Source organism: Columba livia, chromosome 10 (assembly GCF_036013475.1).
Source record: "Columba livia isolate bColLiv1 breed racing homer chromosome 10, bColLiv1.pat.W.v2, whole genome shotgun sequence".
NCBI classification, from domain to species: domain Eukaryota; kingdom Metazoa; phylum Chordata; class Aves; order Columbiformes; family Columbidae; genus Columba; species Columba livia.
The window spans coordinates 19,483,170-19,505,552 of record NC_088611.1 but is presented as its reverse complement, the minus strand read 5'-3'; the positions used below and the strand labels follow the sequence as shown (position 1 = coordinate 19,505,552).

General features: G+C 46.0%; 1 protein-coding gene across 1 annotated transcript in view; it reads left to right on the top strand.

The window, feature by feature from the left end:
* The window catches only part of TXNRD3 (thioredoxin reductase 3), a 214,421-nt gene that overhangs the window by 158,084 nt on the left and 33,954 nt on the right, over positions 1–22,383 (top strand). Inside the window, exons 4-7 of the mRNA XM_021294675.2 lie at positions 5,489–5,553; positions 6,460–6,616; positions 13,535–13,802; positions 14,682–15,214. The gene's annotated coding sequence lies outside the window, so the exon portion shown is untranslated. The remainder of the gene's footprint in view (positions 1–5,488; positions 5,554–6,459; positions 6,617–13,534; positions 13,803–14,681; positions 15,215–22,383) is intronic.

Sequence of the window (22,383 nt, the reverse complement as noted above, 5' to 3'; positions counted from 1 at the left end):
GGTACTGACTTGGCAAAGCAAGCAGATAAAGGTCTCATCTCTGTCCTACGCAGGGCAGAGCAAGACAGAGGGGTGTAAGTGATGCTGCCTGCCCAGAGCCCATTCTGATACTATAAACTGAGGATATTTTTGCTGTTGCAAGGGGATGGTCTGAGCCTCCTGCTCTGCCCATGCACTGCTAAACAGATGTGAAAAGAAAGGGGGAGCAGGGGAAAGCTTTGGGGTGTTTAAGGAGAAGCACTGAAAGGCCATTAAGAGTTTGGTTTGAACCCAACTGCATTTAGAAACTCACATCTAAGAGCCAGCCGTTCAATATGCAAGCACAGTTGGGATAATGTTAAGGGTGATGGCTAGCTGTGAACAGATCCTGGGTGCCTGTTATTTTGCTGTGAATTTCCATGCTTTTTGGAGAGTTTAAATCAGAACTTTAATGGGCTTTTGATGCTGTTTTAGTTTGGTGAATAGTTTCCCGTTGTATCTGCTTATTCAGTGAAATAGCGAGGAAGCGCTGTTACAGTGGAGGATGACAAGAGACTATAGAAGCCTATCTCAGCTGCATTTGCACAGCAGAAGCCTTTAAAAATCACTGTGCTAGGAACGAGACATTTCCATATTTCATGGCTATTTTTGCTGGATGCCTAAAGTTGATGATACAGCAAAAAGAATTTGAATGAAGGGAGAAGAGAAAAAAGTCCTTCTGCTGTTCCTTTCTTCCTAACAATTTACATCTCGGCCATGTTGCTTGGCAAAGCCAACTAAGTGAAGTGTGTCCTGGCTGTAAAATGATAAGCACATGGGTTGTACTGAGGATGTTTTCTCCCTGGTATTTGGGTAGGGCAATGGGGATTCATTTTGAAGTGGAACATTAGCCTTATATATATATAAATATATATATATTTTTCCTCTCCCCTTTGCTGATACATTCTACCCAAAAGCTTGTCATGGCAGCTACATCTTTGGGAGAAGAAGGTCAGAGGAACTCAGGGACATTGCCTATCAATGCATGTTCCCTCTCAGGCATGTGGAAACAGAGAAATTAACCCTCTGCACACCCCCCAGCCATCATCGCCTATATTCCCCTCACTTATTCAGGCCTGCAGAGATCTCCAGTTCATGGTGTGGAAAAGTGTGCACACAAAACGCCAGTAATGGGGCAGGGCAATCCTGTGAAGTGCTGCTTGGTGAGTCAGTGGGATGTTGCACTGGACTGAGGATGCTAAAAAATAAGCCAAGGAGAATAGAAATGGAACTTCAAGGAAAGTTTCCTGCTCTCTGTTGTGCTTCTAGAGAGGCTGCTCAGGACCCTGGGATATCATGTCCTGCTGTGATGCCGTGCTCAAAATTATTGGTTGCTTTTCAGAGCCCCCAGAGTCTGTTTTTACTTCCACATCATTCATACTAATTATCACCTGTGACCATTTCTTAAATACCCTCCATGTGTCCGGCAGTCTTTGTCCCACTGTGAAAGATATAGTGTATACTAAAATGCTCAAATAAAAGTGCAGGTTTCTCTACAATTAGCTCGGTTCTCACCCTGCCACTAACAAAGATGAGTTTGGGTGCTTTTTCCAAGAAGGGATCTGAAAAGACTTCTTGGACTGTGACTAGAAATCAGCTTGTGGATGTTGGAAAAAGAAAACACATCCCATCCCTGCCCAGTGCAGTGGAGTCTTCCACTGTTCTGGGGGTTTCGAGCCTGCCCTGTGACTACCTGCCCATTTGGCACGTAGCCCAGCACCCCAAGGGCCTTGCTTGTGTAACACAGAGAGCAGATGCTGCTCAAGAAGCTTTTCTTAACCCAGGTATAGTGAAGCATCTTGTCCTTGACCTACCTTCAACAGCTCTGAAGGGGATGGGGTCTTTCCCTTAGATCATCAGACCAAATCAAAGCAGAGACTTGCAGTTATCTTTATTATCTTCTTTATTATCGTGACCACAGGCAGTGGCTAAGGGGCTGCTTGTGGGGACATAGGTTTAAACTGCAGGCTGAGATGTCAAATTAAGGAAAGCTGTTTCATCCAAAGCTTCGGGGCTCAGGTTTGTCTCACGTGGCAAGTGGAGGAACCGAGCTGGAGGCCACAGCACGGGGCTGGTGGTCAGCAAACCCCCCAATAGCTCCCAAGTCACTGAATGTCTCTTGCCCGCTCTCTCCATCTGTAAAAAAAGGGTTTTAACACTTGTCTCAGATGGGTGTGTGAGGATGTGTGGCTGTAATAAACCTTGCGGCTGTTGGCTGGAGACACCAAACCAACACTCACTGTTGTTACTAGGCAATAATTCTTTGCATGTGACCACAGCAAACTGAAGGAGATTTGGGAGGGTAGCTCCATGCCGTTTAAGTTATGGTGATGTTGGCTTGGGATCAGCGAATGGTTTGAATAAATCAATCCTCTACCAAAGGCTGAAATACAGGAAAATCTGATTTGATTGGTTTTTAATAGTGGGAAGATGATACAATTTTTCCTTTCCTCTGCTTTTGGTTCTGGGAGCAGTGCGAGAGCATTAAAAATACTCAAAACATTGCAAAAGCAAAAAGAACAGCAGACGTTACTCTGACCCTCAACAGAACAATGCAAACGAAGGCCACTTCCATCAGATTTCCACTGTGTTCACAGGAGAACTGGGAGCAGTCTTGGAAATTAAATCCAAAATGTGGGATCTGTTGCAGATTGCATCTGCTGAAAGTAGAAACTCCTCCTGCAGGCCGAGGTGGAGTTTGTGGAAACAACTAAAACTTTCCAACAAGTAAAACTTTCCTGGCTTTGAGTCTGGGTCAGAATTTGGGGGATTACTGGTGTTTCCCTCCACTAATAGCAAAAGAAGTCAAGGGACCTAAACCCACATGAAATGCAACTGCAAATTACCCTTCATAAGGTCGTACCCTAACACAGACGTGTCCAACCCTAGAAGAGAATCCAAACCCAGCGAAGCCACGGACTCTTTCCCTTCACAGTTCCTGTTTGGATTCAGATCTCTCCCTAGGTTAAAAGAGGAAAAATTTGAGATTAGGTCAGAGTTCTGAACTCCCGTTAGAGACACTGAGGTCGCTGTGGTTGTCACCAGAATAAAGTCTGTGGCTGCAGTCAGGACACACTGCGTCCCCTGTGCTGCTGCGAGGATTCACTGGCCCCCGAATGGCTGTGGTATAAGTTTTAATCAGGTTAGCAAGGTTTTCTCTCTTGATTTCACAGCCTCCATTCAGCACAACAGATTATAAACTTCCAACATGTAATTGAACCTGACTCAAGGAGCCAGTTGTATTACAGTGAGCTTTAAAAGGGGGAATGGCAAGGGCTAAAGTTTTCATTCAACGAATGCAATTTCTATGCACAGAAATCAATTCAATTGACATCAGTTGAGCTTTAATGCTGAATTAAAGAGCTGACAGGTTTCCCCCATGGGGCTTTTACAGTCCGGGTTTTATGAATTCATTAAAATGCACACACAAACTTTTAGGGAAATAGCATTACACTATAATAAGAGCTACAAATCGACCGTATTCCTTTGAGAGAGAAGTCTAATTTGAGTTGCCTAGTTGGCAAAATTGTTTTCCGTCGCTTTGCATTTATTAGCAGAAGGTGTCATATTTTCCGTGTTTCCATTTTGCTTTCTTGCTGTTTGCTTAGCAAGGGAGAGTATCATGTTTTGAAATACCAAGGGGAGATGCAGTCTGTCAGAAGTAGGTGCCCAGTTGAGAAGCTGTAGCATTGTAGGGATCTTAGGAGGCTGAGGGGAGAACTTATTGTCTACAACTGCCTGAAAGGAGGTTGGAGCATGGAGGGGGTTGGTCTCTTCTCTCAAGTAGCAAGTGATGGGACAAGAGGAAATGGCCTCAAGTTGCTCCAGGGGAGGTTTAGGTTGGATATTAGGAAAAAATTATTTATGGAAAGGGCTGTGGGGCATTGGAACAGGCTGCCCAGGGCAGTGCTGGAGTCACCATCCCTGGAGGAGTTTAAAAGGTGTTTAGATGAGGTTCTTATAGACATGGTTTAGTGCCAGAGTTGGGTTATGGTTGGACTCGATGATCCTGAGGGTCTCTTCCACTGAAATGATTCTGTGGTGCCTGAGGACAAGCCAGGATGGTTGGGCTGGAAGTCTGAAAGACTTGGTAGACACTTCCAGAACTGCAGGACGGATGGTCTCTGCCAGGTGGAAGCTGGAGTCCCTCAACCTGCGATGGAGGAGATAGGCGGGGTGTCTGCAAAGATGTCTGTGCCGAAGGAGAACCCAGCTTCAGCAAGAGCTAAAACCGGGTCTGCGGCCAGGGGAGACATGAGAGAGGCAGATAATATAGAAGAATATCTGGACTTTCGGTGCCCTTCCCCTCCATGAATCTCACAGACAGAAAGAAGTAGACCTGCACACAGTTTCCCTCTTCCCCACAGGGACCATTAGACTCACAAATATCAGTTGCCTCTGAGATATGGCAGTGGCTGAGAGGCCACAGGGGCAGCCACAGGAACCGTGCCCACGGAAAGGACATTTGAACAGCCCGACATCATCAGGTCATCTCTGTGTCTGCGTTGTTGTGCTCCTCCGATCACACACATCGCAGCTCTCTTTCTGATAACGAGCGTTCCCAGGGTTTCGTTAAGTATGCTCTCTAATTGGATTGATGACCCTGGTGATTTGAGGTCTTGACCTATCCATAAAACAAGTGGGCCTCAGAAAGCACAATTTCCTCATCCCGCTGTTTTCCTGGCATGACTTGGCTCCAGCTTTTGACGGATGAGGGAATCTCTAGGGCTAATTCGGCTCCCGCAGTGAAGGCGCAGTCGGTGTCGTTTGGGACAGTGAATTTTGCAATGGGGACACACATGCCTGTGCAAGGAGACTCTGCAGACGCATCTGACAAGCAGCCAACCCTCTGTCGAGTGGTAATAGATAACAGTGACTGCCAGCTCCCATTTCCAGGCTAACTTAGTGATGTGGAATGACTCCATATGCTCTAAGCAGATCTGATCCCCCACTCCCAGGGGTCAGGAGGACCTAGAGAAGCAGCAGAAAGGGGCACAAGGGGAGTGACCCAGGACAGGGCCCTTTGCTCCCAAGGCTGAAGATGTTCCAGTGCTTCCTCCCTTGCTGGATACCTATGTGGGACTCCCTTCAAACAAATTAAACTAAATGTCACCTCTGTCCCTAGTGACAGCATAAGAATTACACAGAGTAGCTTAAGGAGACATGTTAGAACACAGATTTATAAAAAAGGCATATGCATCTGTTGGCTTTCTTCTCTTGGTTCTCTACATGCCGAAGTAGCCAACGGATCATAGTGTTACAGCAGCGAGGTGGGCAGTGTAGCAGGGAATTATTTGTGCCATTTTCTCAGTGTTCTGCACAGACTAAGTTTCTTGTAGCTATTCATGAAGGACTGTGAAGAGGAATCTAGGAGATTAGTTCAAAGATTACATCAATGCATTTTGCTGGACAGTTATTACTTTTAAATAGATCTTTTCCTTTTTTTCAAATGCCTTTTTTTTTCCAACAGCGATTTGCATGCACCAGGAAAAAATACACTACAGATTTGCAGATGAGCCAGCTAAGATATTAGAGGTAAGGGGGTAGGAGTCCTCTCCTCCTTTTTTTCTATTCAGTGGATCATGCTGAGTCTTTCTAGATGAAAAGACAAGCTATCATCTCTTCACACTTAGAGAGCTCAAAGGAGAAAACCGGGAGCAAGAGATAACTAGACTAAGCACTCTTACAGTGAACCCCGGTGGACTGCAAGCCAAGAAGGAGTCGCGTCCTTTACCCATATCCCCAAACACTGTGAATATCCAGGTGGAAAGTTCCACCCAAGCTGTTTTGAGACCCAGCAGCAGCAGGACTTGGACCCTTCTTTTTAACCTGTAAATTGACACAAATGGGCAAATTATAAACCCGGCAGGAGGGATGATGCCTGAGGCAGGCAAGATGTGACTCATGCAGGAAAAGCAGCAAGAAAGGGAAAGCTCAGTGCCTCTGTTCCTTGCCCAATCCCTTCGCCCAGGTCAAGAAGGAAAACTCGTTGGAACTTGTATTTGCCTCAGCAGGGCGCAAATCCTGCAGCCGGCCAAGTCCCGCGGCAGAAGCCACGTGCTGAGTCAGCTTTCCTGAGGCCACCTGGCTCCCGTGCCACAAGCTGCCAACACCAAATGCAAGGCTTTTCAGCTAGAAGAATCTTAGACACTTGACAGTGTGCCTGTCTGTGCAGAAAATGCCTGCGACAGATAGACTGCTAGATAGATCTTAATAAGAATTGGTCTTAAAACCAAATGTTCCAAGAATGTGATGTAAAAGAGAAAAATCCTGTGGGTCTAAGAAAAAAAAAATAGTCCTCTTGATACTAAGCTGTTCTCATTAAAGACATTTAGAAACAATGCCTAGGAGACAGTTTGAAATGTGCAAATATTAGTAGTGCAGGTTATTGCAAATTTCCATTTATTTGATCCCCTCTCGTTTATACACTTCTCCCTCTAGAACTGCTTGTGTCTGCGCTGGACCACCACCATTCATGCCCTGGGACACCCCGGCTGCGGCGGGTGGAGGAGGAATGAGCCGGTTGAAAATCAGGCAGCATCCTGGAAATCAGAAGTGCTGTGGAAAAGGGTGGCGATTCCTGACCAGCAGCATCAAGGTTTGTGTTTTCTTGTTCCGCGGTGGAGCTCTTCCAGCCCTTCCCACCCCAGCTGCCCCCTCGCACCTGCCCGGGGTTTGCAGGGGTCCCGGGAGCTTGGGGACACCGTGGGGTGGTTCACTTGTGGGGTGCGAGTGACACCCTGTGGCCACCTCTCCCCGGGCTCCTCCCGCATCCTCAGCGCTCGCAAAGAGCAAGGGGTGTGAGGGGATGATTTCGGACACCCCTGCCACCCCCAAAGGGGGTTTCTCTCCTCTCAGGTTTACACAGCAGTGGTTCTTCTGATGGGGAGGAGGAAGGGGAGCCATGTTTTTTATCAAATGGTTCTCTCAGCCTCCTCTGAGCTTCAGCCAGAGCTGAGGCTTTGTAATTGGAACCAGCGGTTTTCTGTCCGCATGTGGCTAATGCCTTTTGAGCTGCTTCTCTCCTGTCCGTGTTTTTACCTGGCACCACACAGCTCATCATTAATTGGGTGTCATTTCAGGATCTTTTGGTAGCCTGAGGAATGCAGGAAAGAAGGTGGTGCCTTTGAGATTTCACGTTGTGCTCAGGTAGCCGTAGAGGGTTGAATGGTTTGTGCAAAGACTGGGGAACCACCTTGTGCTTCTCTAAGCCAGTGCAAAGTGCAGCAGAGAACTAGTTATCTTTTAGTCTAGACCAAGATTCTCAGAGCTGTTGAGGCACACACAGTGAAACCAGCATCTTTAGATGCAAGACCATTAATCCAAAGTTCTCCCAGGCTCACTAACAGCCACACCTGTATGCATGCAAGGTTTGGATGGAGATCTGTCTTAGCTCAGACCCAAACCCCAACTCTCTCAGTGTTTTTTATCACGGATAACTGCATATTTGGGTTGGTTGGTTGGTTTCATTTAATTCTTTTCATAATGTCATGAAGTAACGAAGATGTCTTATTCCAAACGCACAGAATCATCCAGTGCACCACTCCTCAATTCTGAGGGTGCAGAACATTCTGCTGCGCTGTTGAGAGCAGGGAGGAAAGGTATCTCTTACAGGAGGAAGGACAACCCCGCACTGCAATCACATAGTTGCTGTATTACTTGTCTGGATCAAGTATTGTTTTGTTCAAAATGTCAAATTCTGGGTGTCTGTATCAGCAATCCAGAAAGGAGCTAGCTTGAAAATCATCCTTCTGTCACTGAATTTCCAAATTACAGGGAAAAAAAGCAACTGAAAGGAGCCCTGCCGTTAAATTTGCCAACTCCTTCCATTTCAGCAGCAGGCCGAGAGTTTTCACATTATTTCACTGCCCCCAGCCCAATTAGATGTTTGTGATTTCAGGTTTTCCTGCAGTAGGAGGGAGAAAGTGATCAATCTCTTTATTAGGGATGGGTGGGAGTAGAGATTTCAGTGCACATCCATTCAGAATCCCCAAACTTTGGGGTACGTGCCCCTCCTGCCACTCGCACGGCATTCCTCTCAATGGGATAATTTTAGATCTTTGCATACCTGCTAATATCCTCTGCAAAAGAAGGTGGGGAAAAAGTAGATTGCAAATTTGCATACATTTGCATACATTTCAGCACATTCCCTCAGACGCGCGTGTCCTCCCATTAGGAAGTGATTGTCCACCAAACTCTAACGTGAAAACGCTGCCACCCTCCTGTATTCATCCATGAACACGCAGAGACAAGATGGGAGATTCGCAAATACTTATGGGCTAAACAGTCCCTTTCCACAGCGCAACATGTGGGTAATGGAACAGGTCAGCTTGAAGTACGGGTTATGAAATAATTTCTTATCTCTTATCCATCCCAAAGCACGTAGCAAAGGCAACGGCCTGCTGCAGGTAGTCCCGCGCTCATCAGATGTCTGCAGACCCATCTGAACGGGATGGGGTGTTCCCCAAACCACCCCGACTCCTCCTCCTTCCACAGCATGAAAACATCAACAAATGAACCACCAGATAGTAAGTTCCAGCAACCACATTTAATCCCAACCAACCAAGAAATCACAGAGGCTTTGGTTCTGCCAGGCATTTTCCAGTGCAGTAACCTAATTCAATCGCTCTCCATCTTCAGAGACATTATTACAACAGACACCACTTTCATGGTCCAATCTGAAGTTCAGTGGCGGTCCTGGAGGACGGTGCATTAGCTTCTTGTTTTCCCAGGAATCAGAAGACTCAGCCCTCACTGAAAATCAAAACTCAACAGAAAATAAACCAGCCCACCCCCATCACCTCCTTCTAACCCCTCAGGTTGTGAAAATTATCTTCCTAATGTCAATAGCTTCAGTAATTAGGATTGTTGAATATACAGTGGTAAGGAATGTGCAGTTCATGATTTTTTCAATGAGAACATATTAAATTATGCCTTTTGATATCTCTTTTCAAAATGTGCACCATCAAATTTTTATGTGCTGGATGTGTGTGCTGACTGTCCATACATACCAAATGCTCTTAAAATACTAACATTTCCTCGTAATAGCTTGATTGATGAGATTTTGATTTAAAAAAAAAGAGGGAGGAGAGGGAAATCAGATAAAAGAAGCTGGCTTGGGGAGTTTTGATAGGAATATTTGTGAGTCCCGACTCACCCGGCTTTCAATGATCCAGAAAATGATTGAGCCCCTTCTGAGCAATCAAGGAATAAAACTGGATGCTGTGGGCTAGACCATTACCTGCTGTAAAGTGCTGTAGTTGCAGCTACTTGAATGAAACCACTGCTTTACAGCAGGTGGCATTTTGGCCCTGAAATGCAGTAAGATGGGAAGAATCTCAGTGCTTTATCGCGTGTGCAGCCTGGTTGGGGCGGTCACCCCTCCAGCAGCTCCGTCCCTGGGTCCCCCAGGTCTCAGGCTGATCCTGTGCTGAGTTTTGGCAAGTAATGAGCAGAGGAGATGGGACACCCACCCGGGATCTTATTCTTCACAGAGAACCACCATCCTTAAATACAACTGTCCACACCAGGTTTCCCTCTGTCCTACAGAGGGAAAGAGGGAAGACAGAGGGAAACCCGGTGTGGACAGTTGTATTTGAGGGGGTTCAGCCTTGGAAATGTGAGGTCCCCTGTCTCAGATTCGCCCTGGCTGCCAAGCAGATGGTTTATTTTGAGGGAACTGAAGCTCCAGTAATTCCCCTCATGCTGCAGCCTCAGATCCATCATCCTTTAGCTTTTAAGAGTCAGAGGGAGGCATCTGTGCTTCAGAATTGGGAATGGAAGATCAGTCAGGCCAACCCAAAGATAAATCCAGCACCATCACATCTTTCCCTGCAGCTATATACTGTCTCCCATGTGATTTTAGGCAGCATTTTCCAATCTACTTTCTGATAACGCCACCATCTAGTAACACAGAGGACACCATCCCAATATTAACACGTGCACACAAAACCCCTCTGCCTGCAATCAAGTATTTTCTTCAGCCAAGGGAGCTGCCAGGTTGCGGGCACATCTGTTGGCTTGTTTATACTTTAATGTCATCTGAGTAATAAAAGCATCAGGAAAAAGAAAACAAAACGCAGAAAACCCTCTGGTGGGGTTGGTGCTGCTGTGTGCGCCCGTGGTAACTACTGTGAACATTAAGATGAAGCACTTCAAGCATGAATACTAATAATAAAAAAATTCTAGAAGATAGATTAAAGCACCCCAGCACTTTGTAATAGTATTTGTAATGCAGATAAAGCGTTTGTACTCTAATTTCCAGCACCACCAACAAAATAAGTAAGGGTGCTTGGATTGCATTTTTCTTTCAAAAACTGTTCCAAAAATTATTCATATTGAAGGAAAACAACTTAAACTGGATTTAGAAACACAATGCAAGCGGGAAAGTTACTCGCTGTTATCAGCATGACAAGCGCAACCTGTTCCTTTGATAACTGGTGCTTGAAGAAAGACACAAAGCTCATCTGCGTTGTGTTTTAAGTTTAATTAAGTAGCGAATTAATGTTCGCAAAGTGCTTTGAGATCCTTCGTCAGATGGTGCTGGTACAAGTGCGAAGTGATTTCGGCACGAAACGCGTTTCCAGGAGCTGTGCTCCCCTATTCACATCATTCTGAGCCTGAGCTGCAGCCTGGCCGGGGGAGATCCCCACTGACTTCAACGTGCATCAGATCCATCTGCAGGACACGAGTCCTGGTTTAGTCAGCAAGTCCCGCAGTAGAGAGCTGGAATAATTCCACGCTTAGAGTTAGGCACGTATTTAAGTAGCTTGCTTTAGGGAGTATATTTTTATGTGCGTACTGTGCATGGAGTCATGGACCTTCGGGCCAGAAAAGGCCATTAGCACAGCTCCACCAACCTCTTTTCTTTCAGGCTATTCCGTTTCACCCAATAACCCTGTGCTGAGCGTAACAACCTGTGTCTGCTAAAACAGATCTTCCAGAAAGTGCCTCCAGGCTTGTTTTAAGGCCAGGGGGGAGGAGGAATCTACCACTTCCCTTGAACTAGTGCTTGATCAACCTCACTGTTTAAAATACCAGCCTTATTTCCTTATTCCTCATTTGAATGTATGTGGTTTCAGCTCCCAGCCGATGGTTCCCGCTATGCCTTTTTACCCTGGACGAAAGAGCCCTTTAGTAGACCGAGAAATTTTCTGCCACAGCGTTTGCTAAGGCAGCAGCATTACGAAGGCTGCTTGGGGGTGGAAAATCACTGCCTGAGATAAGAAAGAAATGGAAAGAATTAACATTATTCTATCCAAATGTGGTAGGTCTGGTACAAACAGAGACATCTGTTCTCCAAAGATCCCATAGAAAAACAGGGAAGAGTAAGGCCAGGGATGCGATTGCCACTGGAAAAGCGTCCTCTTAGCTCTGTTTTATTGCAGTGAGAGGGCTGGAGGTGTACAAAAACCTCCCTTTCTGGCCAGTTACAGCCTGTGCCTTGGCAACACTTGGCTCCCAGGAGGAGCAGCCAAACAAGGACCGATTCACTGCCGCAAACCCTAGGAGGGCTGAAATCCCACCATATTTCCATGCCAGCATGGAAGTTTTGGGAGACGTGGAAAACTTGGGCCCAGCTTTGCAATATTGCTGGTACGATGGGAACATGTAGCCGAAGGAGATGGGAATTGCATTTGGCCCGTCACACCGGCAGGCGGATGAAGCGCAGTGATGGGGACCTGCTGGAAGTGAGGAGCTGGATACAAACCCAAACCTCCAAACAAAACACGTTTAGAAAGCCATATGCCACCAACCCAGGCAGTAAGGAGAAGCCGTCTGTTTGCTCAGAGCCCGGTGCAACTCCCACGCATGGCAACGGGGCTGGAGCTAGATGGGGCCCCTGGAAATTATCTCTTGTTTCTTATTTTATTATTATCGCTACGCTCTCCTCATAAAGCCTCTGGTTCAAAAAGGCAAAGAATTTGTAAATAGACATGGGACGCTCACCCCCACATAAACATCCAGCATTTCCATGGCCAGGATGCCGAACTGCTCTGTGATGGCTCTGCCAGCACTTCCGAACTGCAGCAAGCGAATATCATTAGCAGCATCTCCCAGCCCCAGCGCAAGGGCTCCGTTTGCTTTGCTGTTGGCTTGGTAACAGCTGCTGTTACTGTTCAAGGTGGCAAGAGGGCAAAAAAAAACACACTTATTGCTTTAGAGCTCTTCAGGAAAGCCTTGTAGCATCTTTGGCAGGGTTTAATAGTGGCCAGGCACTCACTGGAGCGATGTCCAGCGATGCTCAGGGTGCTCTTCGGTGTTGTAGCGATGTCCCTGCCACCCCTGCACAACAGCAAGAGCCAGAGCCCAGGACCAGGCTGCGGTACCAGGAGCACCAAAGAGTAGCTGGAAGCAGCCACTGGACACAGGCGAACCCCGAGATATTAATAACGGGGCAATGATGTGCAGCTCTGCCCCATCCTGACTTGGGAACAGTGAGGGCGAAGCAGGTGTTGCTCCAGCATGTCCTGAAGCAGAATCTCACAGGTGTTTCATATTTGGCGGGGCCCATCCAAAATGTCACTTCCCTCCCTCTCTCAGTGTACCAGCCAAGAGAGAGATGTCTGGAAGGAAAACTGGGGACTGTGCTCAGATTTTACCAACAGCTTTGTGTAACACAGCATGTAATGCAATCACTTCCCACCTTTAAAATGCTTTAATACAGGGGTGTGGGCTGCAAGAAATCCACAGCTAGGACCTATTTTTACTTTAGTTCTTTCTACTTATAGTTGTTGATGGTATAACGGGAAGTGGTGCAATAGCACCCTGCTTTAGACAGCCAGGGGGGCTCGGTTGTGCATCAGCCTCCAGCACCATCAACTGCCATGAGAGAAATGTGATGGGAGCTGATGCTTTTGGATGGGCAATAGTTGGGCAGAGCCCTCGTCCTGGGGAACTTGGTGACCTGCCGATGGGGTGACAGTCACAAAATGCAGGTGTCCACAGCTGTCATGGCATGGATCTCAGCCGCAGATGAGGGTGAAGGACAATTCAGGACATGTTACCTGGGAAATGTGGCATGAAAATCACAACAGCAATAAAATCAAGACATTTAACAAGGTTTATACCCAGGTTCCTCATGGAGAAAGAGCTGGGGCAGAGCTCACTGCATTGTCCATCAGGAGCTAAGGCAAACCTTAGGGGAGGAGCCATCTGCACAGAACATGGGTACAATACGAGTGGGGAGAAATTAAAAAACAAACACGAGGGTGCAAGAGTTGCCCCAAACATCACCTTTCTGCCCATGATGGGAGGAGAAGATGAAGCTGTGGCTTCATCCACAGCTTAAAGTCTTGAACCTCAGTCTTGCAAAATCACGTTAGGTTCAGCTGACACAAATACTATGGGGAGAGAGTGTTTTTCTGGGTGAGGTTTTCTTTGGTGGTATGGGGTTTTTTGGGGGGTTGTTTTGTTTTTTAAATGCCCTTAGTGTTTTGCTTCCATCTGGTTATAATCAAGATATTGCTAAGTTATTTAGACTATTATTTTGAACTCTCTTCTCTCTCCCCCCCAGCTATCTGGCTCCCTTAACCTGCTCCCGTAATGCGCTCGCAGGGAAAAGCAATTGTGGGAACTCTGGGCCTTTCGGCATTGTGAAGGACAGGACTATCTCCGCGCTGCCATTCAATCCATCAGCCACCGCTCAGGGAAAGCACAATTTGCTGCAAGCCGATAGCAGCACGCTGACACTTAGCGGGATGGGAACGTGCTCCAGCCTGACAAGGGACAATCACACATTGCATTAAAGGAAGAAAGGGGACACGGAGGAGAGAGGAAAAGAGGTAAAGAGAACGGGAGAAAAGAAAAAAAGGCATGGTTAGCTATTCAAAAGATGCCCTGTAATTTGAGTGTCAGGACTAAAATGTTAGGTCAGATGTTTTGATTGAATGTCAGTAGGAATTGTAATGCTGGGGAGTCATGTTTCCCACTTTACTGACAGAGCAAACTAATGGGAAAATATTCCAAAGTGACTGATTTGGGTGCCAAGACTCTTTTACTGATGTCTCAAACAAGCACAGGAAATGCCATTGCATGAATAAATAGATTTTCTCCATGTATTTAAAGAAATATATAAAAAAATTGAAAGTAAATTCAGCTGAAAGAAAAAGGGAGTCCCTGCAGCCCACCAGAAGAGTTGATAAGTCTGTAAAAGAAGCAAGTCTTTTTTTCTTGTATTTTTAACTCTCCCAGTGAGATCAGGTTGATGATCTTCCCCCTGCAGCCTGTGTCTCTTTGGAAGAACAGCACTGTTAATTTGCTCTCTTCCATGACTGGATGTAATACAGTCCTATAACCTTTTAACATTTTACTGCTTGCATGGCATACCTGTGTCTTACTTATTGCTCATCAAATTATGCAGGGAACTTGGAGTCCTGCTAAGATGTTTTAAATACGTCCGCATCAAAAATACGCTTCTGTAATCCAGGCAGCGCAAAATCATTATCACAGCCTCATCTGCATATTAGGATTCATTCTGTCAGCCTGAGAACGCAGCACTGAAATAGCCAAGCTTAAAAGAGATGGAGAATTTTCCTCAGGTGGCGTCTCATAAATCATCAGTTTCTAATGTACGGATTTTTTTTTTCCCCTCCGGATCTCCATCTATTTATGTATTTATTGCTTTACAGAATACAGAGTAATTAATATTATCTCCTCTGCAGACAAGAAAAAACTGTCAGAGCACATTCACCAAGTCCTCTTCATTATGAGCTCGTGCGGATGGGAGAGCCGTGGAGCAGGATGTGGTTTAGGTCTTGGCCAAGGACGTCTGGGTGCTGGACACAGCTTCTGCCTCTGCTCCGTATGCCCTGGGTAACCTTGAGCAAACTCATCAAGTTCTCAAGACAGCCTGAACGCTGTAGAATTTCAGTGGGACACACGGCTCTGTGGCAGATACACTCTGTCCCCACCAAGAGCAACAGTAACTTCTGGGCTGATGGACCATTTTGGTCATGGACAGGCCCCTTGGTAACACAGGGCCTTTGACCAGTGACATGCCTTGGTTGAGAGAAGCTTCTGGACAACTACCATAAGTGACCACAGCTGAGATTCAATTAGGGTATAAGTGGAGCCTGCTGGAAACCCCCTTGGAGTTGGTCCTCTTTGGAGCAGCAGGTTTGTAGTTGGAGATTCTCTTCCTCAGACTGGCCATCTAAGGAACATTCCCTGGGGACTGAGACATCTCACTGACCTGGTAAGTGATCTGGGGACCTTTGAGAGTCCTCTCTTTGATGCAGAGGGGGAGGATGTGTGTTTTGGGATCTGATCCCCTTGAGTTTGAGTTCGTTGTGCAGTAGTTGAACTCCTAACCAGTAACTGAACCTGTGTTGTATAATAATTTTGTGTAAACCCTTTTTGTAGCTGGTATCTGTTACACAGCTCTGATTAGAACAAAGTCTGTTTGGAGCTTGTTGCCTGCCTAAATTGGCTTTGGGGGGCCTCTGTGACACCCCCAGTTTGGGCAGTGGGAGCTGGGCTCCTAAATGCAGATGGCTGGTTTAGAAGTCTTTCCGTTTCACCTCTAACCCTGGGGCTGTGTCAGTTTGCTCTGAGTTGGGTGCTATGCAAGGTATGGATTATTTTTTCTCGTCGTATGTGCTCAGGGTGACAGGCTTCCCATTAAGACCAGTGAGCTTCACTGCATTCATAAAAGTAGGAGGTGTGGAAGCCTCAGTGTTGTGTAGTTGGAAACAAATGCTGATACTTTCCCAACCTACTGGTGGTTTTCAGTGTCTCTATGTTTGGATGTCCAACCCAAGAAAAATTAAGGTGACCTGATTTCAAGAGAGTAGATTCTCAGTACTTTTGGTCAAGCTGAATGCCGAAAAATTGCTACTGGTGGTTGAAGCCAAAGGTTTTTACTTGCAAATCTCCAGTTCAATTCTGGCTCAGGGAAGCAGGCACTGGAAGTTGTTCCTGTCTGACAGTTGCATTGGTGGCATCTGGAAAATGAGCTGCTAAGTTTCAGCTTAATTTCTGGTGAATACGTTACTAAAAACCCATTCAGTGCATACATCCTGGTACCTACCAACTGCACTTGCCTATGAATCATCAGGAATGCGTTTGTACAAATGATAGTACCACAAAAACAAATGGTAGTGATTGCATCGTTCTGTCCTCAGCACAGAAATCAGCCACTAAATCATAAAAACCATTTTGTTTCTTGAGGCCAAGAGCACAGAAGGAGAGGAAACAGGCCCACATTTTGGAATTCGGAGCTAGACAGGTTTGTCCAGCCCATGAGCTGCTCCTGAAATATTGCTGTGAGATGCTCTGTGGACTGACAGAGAAAATGGCCCCAAGGGAAGGCAAAGAGAGCAAATTAATTACGATGTCAAAGTTAAAGTGGAACAAAAGCAAATGGAGGCAGAGCCAACTGTGAGCCCAATGAACCTCTCTGAAGGAGGAGTTTTGAAGCAATTAATAGGACTGTGCCCTGATAAAGGTTACCCTGTCACTGCTAACAGTGTGTGATTTTTCCCCTATACCCATATCTATATTGTTTGTCAGGAATGAACTTTAATAAGATTTTGCTGTCAGGACTCATCACCAAAGAGACCACACACATGATACAGTAGATGCAGTGCAAAGATCTGCTTTGATTTTTCTTCTCTGAGGTGCCAAACTGGTTTCAGACACCCAGACAAGTCCCACAACACCACGGCCGGACCATCTTCAGGAGCCTTCTCTCAGCATTGGACGGAGAGGTGTGAAGACATGCTGGGAGGAGGGGAGATCCACAGACTCTGGTCCCAGCTCTGCCAACAGCTTCTGATAACTGTGTCGGGCTGTCTGGGTTGTGACTTTTTCTGATTGTGCAGTTGCTGTTGTGAAAATGCCCACACAACTGGATTCTCAACTTGGCCAAAAGAATTAGAGTGGTGGGGAATCCTTGTCAGGCCTACACCTGGGTTGTGGTGCAGTTTAGCTATAAAATGACATCTATACATTTGGAGTCAAAAATGAAACTTACACCTTTTATCACCCCATGTCTTCACTTCCTTTTCCATCCCACTCTCCCCCTCTCCCCCTTTTAGAAAATGGATACGGCTCTTAGTGACCTCACCAGATCACCTTTGAGAATGAATTAGTGCCTGAAAAGAGCTCTGTGATTCTTGGATGGAAGATGCCGTAGGCACAGAGATTTTAATTAAACTACTAAATAGTGCAGTTGGATTTACTCAAAGTGCTGCCAATGACTTTGTGCTGTGCACACCCCCTTCCAACCAAAGGGACAGACATGACCCATATTTGTGCCTTCAAGGCTGTTTGGCAAAAGAGCAACGAGCAAAGTTCATCAAGCTTAGAAAGCTTCTTGAGAAAACCGGACACTCCTTGGTAGTTCTCTGGGGCAGTGAGCCCACTGAAAGCCACCTCCCATGGCCCATCACAACAATATTAAGTGGCACTTGATGTTGTTGTTTTATTTGGCACATGGGACTGATCTTAGTCCTTCTGGTCTATAATGGAATAGTTCAGTGAGGCCATTTTATCTCGTAAAGGGACTCTTGGTAGGCTGGCTCTCTTCTACCTCCCAGCCAGGACCTTTTGTGAAGACCCTCTTGTGTGAGGTCTCCTCCCGCAGGCTGAAGGAGACATGCTACTTGCAAGTCTTCACATTGCATCTCAATGATTAGCCCTCCAAAAATATTTGGCTGCTCTGGCAAGGTGCAGTCACAAGTGATCGTAGCCCTGATCTACCAGCCCCAAATAACAGGAAGAGTATGTATGAGGTCAAGTGGTCACCGAAGCATTAAGCAAACCATCTTCCTACGGTCAGTTACCCATGATGCTAAGGACATTCTTATGTCCTGAACTAATATTTGGATCTATGGAGTGGGAAAGTCAGAAAAATACTTTAGTGTGAGCACTTGAACATGAGGAAGGTGCATTACGACCTGGCCTGCTTTAGTCCAAAGTGTAAAGTGAGTAGCTACAGTGACGGTCATGGCATTGGCGTGACAAACGTGCTCTGATGATCGCTCCTTCTCCTCTACTATAGCCAGACTCTCAGGAACTGTTCCCATCTCCTCCTCTGGGTATTCTTAGCTCCTACAGGGAGGGGAGGACCAGTGTTGGGTGCTCAGCGCTTCCCAGTACTGAGGCTTTACAGGAGTCAGGGATACAGGAGCAATAGGTGCTCTGAAGAATTCCTGCATTGCAGTGGTAATACAGGGTGGAGGAAGTGATAAGATCTGGAAGATGCTTATTTGTTAACCATTTTGTAATGGCAATACATGCAATTACAGTTTGACAAGACACAGCCAATGTGAACAACATCTGGAAGTGTGCTGGGGTCTTCAAAATAAGTACAGTTTCATTTCCATTATTATTTGCTTCTGCTGAGAGTGGCAGTAAACTGTAGTTAATAAAGGAAAGCCAGCTTTTATGGGCTAGGAAGGCAGTAAATATATGCAAAATGGTTTGTTGAATCTAGCAGTGGGATGCCATAAGAGGCTTCATAAAGCAGGGACTGAGTTCAGCATCATTCTTCTAGGGCTGGGAATGATGCAGAATAAATCTCTGGAGTCTACGTACTGGCTGGCCCAGTTCAGACAGTGTGTATAGTCAGAGCTGCTTCCTCTGCAGAGTTCCTGCTAATCACTGGTAATGCCAGTCCTCCAGTCACTAATCATTTGAAACAAGAAGCTGCAGATATTAAAACAGATTCAGAATGAGATAAATAGCACAGATCTCCCCAGGGGCAGGAAAAAGGTCTGAGCCCACCTGCCACTGATCCTGCTGGGTACAGCCTGAGGCTGTTTGCCTTCCTTACCTTTCTGATAGGAGCTCCTGTACCCTGGCACAGAGAAAGAGGCAAAGAAGCTTGAGAAACCTTCACGTGGACACAGGGATGGATGTGGCCAGACCCTGATTGTGTCCCTATCAGACCCAAAGTCCACGCGTTCTGTCACAGTTTGATTATCGAGCTGCAGGTGCCCGTAGCCATACACGGGTTTGCCTGAGCAGCCTTGATGAGAAGCCAAGATTTAAGTCCCACATCGCTCTTCTAGCCCAACCTGATTCTTTCTGTTGACTACACAAGCACCATTTTATCTTGCTGTTGGGAGGGTTTAAGAGCAGGGGCGCAGGCAGAAACCGCAGTTCTGCTGATGGCCAGTTGTGTCTCAGTTTACCGCTCGCAATCCCAGAAACATGTCTTGAGTTTTCTAAAACAATATGTTTCCCTGCCCAGAGTCAAGGCAATGGAAAGGTTATGCCACTGTGGTGCAAGTTTTCCTTGTAAATCAGGTCCAGAAGTCAAGGCCTGGTATATTTAAGATCCCGAACCAAGAGCATATGCCTGCAGATGCCAGAGTGTGGATTTACATGGCAGTTTGGGATGTGGGTCTCTGGTTGAATTTGCATGTGCTACCAGCGTCACCTTCGCTTCATCTGATGACGGCATTCAGTGTCCTTGGCATAAGACATTTTATGGTCCAGGCTCTGCCGTTTGAACACAGGCTCACCTCGGAGGTGTTGAGGGGTAGACAGTATAAATGCAGAACCTGATGATTCTTAAAGCCAGGACTTCATAACACAACAAGCAACAGAACTGGGTGTGCAGGGGAGGAGGAGGGAGAATAGACTCGTGGCTTGATCTCCTGCCCAGAGCTGATTTCGACAGACTCCATGGGAGTTAGGACTATGCTGTACTTAACAGTGGGAGTTAAGGTAATTGTGAGATCGACTCTTACAGGAGACCGCGACTTGCCAAAGGGGAAGTCAAATAACATCAAAGCAATCAAAGGAATTCTTCAGGTATTACTGAGTGAAATTCTCTAGCTCAAACAGGACCTTAGGCTAGATTAATTACAACTGGTGCATCTAGACCTAAGATCTGCAAATATCACTAGTCATATCCATTTCTATTTTGTTTGTGTTTCCAAGACTTCTCCTTGAAATCTTGATCTGGCTGAAGTAAAATGAGGAGTGAAGACAAGAGGAGGAGCGCTGCCAGGTGGTTAGAAGGGCTGTCTAGAGACAGAGGATGTGGTTGTTTTTGGAGCAAACAAGTGAGAGCTAAGTCCTGCTTTCATTCAGTGAATAAACAGAGACAGAACCAGGCGGGGTGATGAAATGGCCCCATGAAGCCTGGGTGTAAATAAGATTAGAGGTACCTGTGCAGAGAGACCCTGCCCAGCCGAATTCCTCACACTGCTCAGCGCCCCAGCACAACCACCAGTGCAGCTGGTTCCAGCTCAGCCTCCCCAACACCCCATCACGTAACCAAATCCTTATCTCCCTGATCACAGATCAACCACGTCCCCCTGGATCTTGCCGTCAGATATGACATCCCAAGCAGAAAAGCAGTTACGAAATCCTGCAGACACGAGTGAGGAAGGACAAGTGCGCCCGTCGCCGCTCCCCAGGAAGAAGCGCAGCTCAGATCTTGCCTTCAAGACCACGCTGACCCTGTCCTGTCAGAGCTGGGGAATCTCCATTGTCACTCTAATAAGGATCTCTTTGGGCTGTGTTGGTAGATGCTTCGTTGGATTGGCAATGATTCAATAAATTGTTTAATCTTTCTCAAATGCTTCCAAAAGAAAGGAACGAGACTTAATTTATTTATCTCCTTTTTCTCTAAGCTTCTTGAAGAGCGAGTTCCTCCTCTTCCTCCTTCCAGCACATACAGGTTCACCCAGGACCCCAGTGCTGCCTTCCCTGGTACAGACTGGGTGCTCTATAGCTGCTGGTGGAGAACATACCTGGGAGACAGTGACCCTTTATAGAGCAAATGAGTCATTTGCTTTTATTTTGGGCAAAGTGCAAGCCAGCAAGCTGCTGTGTTAAGTTTATGAGCTAGAGTTGCTCCATATCTTCCCCAACCGCCTACCAAAAAAAAACAACCCGCAACCAAACAAAAAATACCTTGCAAACACAACCCCCAGGCTGCAGCATGGAACCTCAGCCTCTCCCGGGATGCAATTCAGCTGTGTTTTGAGCATAATTTATATGCACTTACAGGAGCATCTACAGTGAACAAGGTGTCACTGACCTGCATTGTCTTGATGAATCTCATATCCACAGCTTGTGTGGCTGCAGCTTACTGTGATTTTTTTATTATTATTATTATGTTTTTTAAATTAAATCCTTATGCAGGCGAAGAAAACCTGCATTTCTTCATCTCCCAGAGCAGAAGGCTGAAGCGAGCCCTCTAAAGCCTCACTTAGGAGCCTAATGAAGTGGGCCTGACTGCCAGGAGGGGCTGAGTAACTGGCACATCTGATGTACAATCAAGGGCTGGAAATCATACTCTTCACATGAAGTGTGGTTCTTATTAGACCTATGGAGAGGTCTCTTCAGCCTGTCAGCGCAACGGCGAAGCCAAGTTTGCGCTCCAAGTTGAGGTATAAATCTTCCATCTGCCAACATTCAGTAGTGTTGGATCCAGAGTTTGGGTTTTGCTTTCTTCCAGAATGTACACACAAACATAACATTAGTAGGTAAATAAAACAGCCTGATGGGAAAATACTCATCATAATTTACCCTTCTAGGAGAGCAAAGAAAGAATTTTCCTTCAGTCTGAGCTATTAGAAAATTGGCTTAATGAAACTACTAATTAAGCTGGTCTTCTTTCTCTGAATCATCAGCTATGTTGTAATTGCCAGCAGACAAAAGGGTCTCATGGTTGATCTGGTGTGGCCAGAGAAAGGATATTGCAAATGATTTTTTGATGGCCTCCATCCTCTTTGACCCCTTCTTGTATATTCTCCTTGTTTCCCTCCCGCCTTCCTCAGTTTGCCTTAAAATGGTTTTCTGAATGGAAATATACATGATACAGGTGAAATAAGATGTACAAAAATAGGAATTATTAGAATATCATTCTAGATGTTATTGCAGTTTACTTATATGTCCTTGTAATAATCTCCCTCAGGTAGAACTAGCAATGATTCCCTAAGTCCTACCACCCTCCACTTAGAGACACGTAGGATATTTTATGATGAACAAGCTTCCAAGAGCTCAGATACTCAATTTGCATGGTTAGTCATGATTAAGATCCTCTTGTTTTCACAGTGTTTCTTAAATAAAGTGTAAACACGTCCTGTCCAACTCTGTTAAACAGTGAGACACACGGGAATGCCAGTGGAATTGCTAAGAAAGATACTGAAGCTGGCCAGGCACGGGTATAAATAGACATGGTTGCACATAGGTACACCTATGGATGTAGCTGTGTTTGTATATATGAAAAAATACAGGCTTACACAGATATAGATATACAGGCAGTTATATGTATTTCATTCATCAGGCCTTGACTGCAAATAGGGTTAATGTCTGGGATTTTGCACTAAAACACCAGCTTGATTTCCCACCAGGAAATGAGGGAAAATTAAATCAACCTGTCTGCATACTCGGTGAATA